Source organism: Haliaeetus leucocephalus, unplaced genomic scaffold (assembly GCF_000737465.1).
Source record: "Haliaeetus leucocephalus isolate CR32 unplaced genomic scaffold, Haliaeetus_leucocephalus-4.0 Scaffold515, whole genome shotgun sequence".
NCBI lineage: Eukaryota > Metazoa > Chordata > Aves > Accipitriformes > Accipitridae > Haliaeetus > Haliaeetus leucocephalus.
This window is the reverse complement of record NW_010972951.1, coordinates 6,613-7,221: the sequence shown is the minus strand read 5'-3', so window position 1 is coordinate 7,221 and position 609 is coordinate 6,613.

Genomic DNA, 609 nt, shown 5'->3' with positions numbered 1-609 from the left:
CTGTCCTTCCCCGCCTTACCACCAGCCTGCAAGAGAGAAACGCACCTATTAATTAATCTTAATAAAGCCAGAGAGACCTGCTGCACTGTAATCCAGAGGCAAACACGCTCTCTGGCGCTGCAGGAAACTTGTGGCCTCTCGAACAACCCAAAATGAGGTGAATTCGAGGGGACAAGGTGGGGGCTTGAGGGGTGCAGCAGCTGCTTTATCGCCCTGGGCGTCTCCCTCTCTCATTTCCTGCTACTGCTATTCCCATTATTTTCCAGTAAATACCAAACGGGGGGAAAACCAGCCAAAAGAACCCATTTGGTTTGGTGGTTTGGTGTTTGTTTTTTTTTTTTCCAGCAGTTGTGAGAATGGTTTGATTTCAGACTCGTTTGCTCTGCTCTGAAGGCACACGCTGAGACAGGTCGCACGGCAGGATGCTGTTTCTGTACATAGGAATTTGCAGCCCAGGCCTTTGGAATTCAAGGGCAATCCCCTTCCTGCTCCGGAGCGGAAAATCATCAGGGAGCCCCAGAAATCACAGATTTAATAAAATATTGCGTTGTAGGGGGCGGCTGAAACCCCGAAGTGCAAGAGTTTGGAAGCCACCAAGAAATGAGGAAG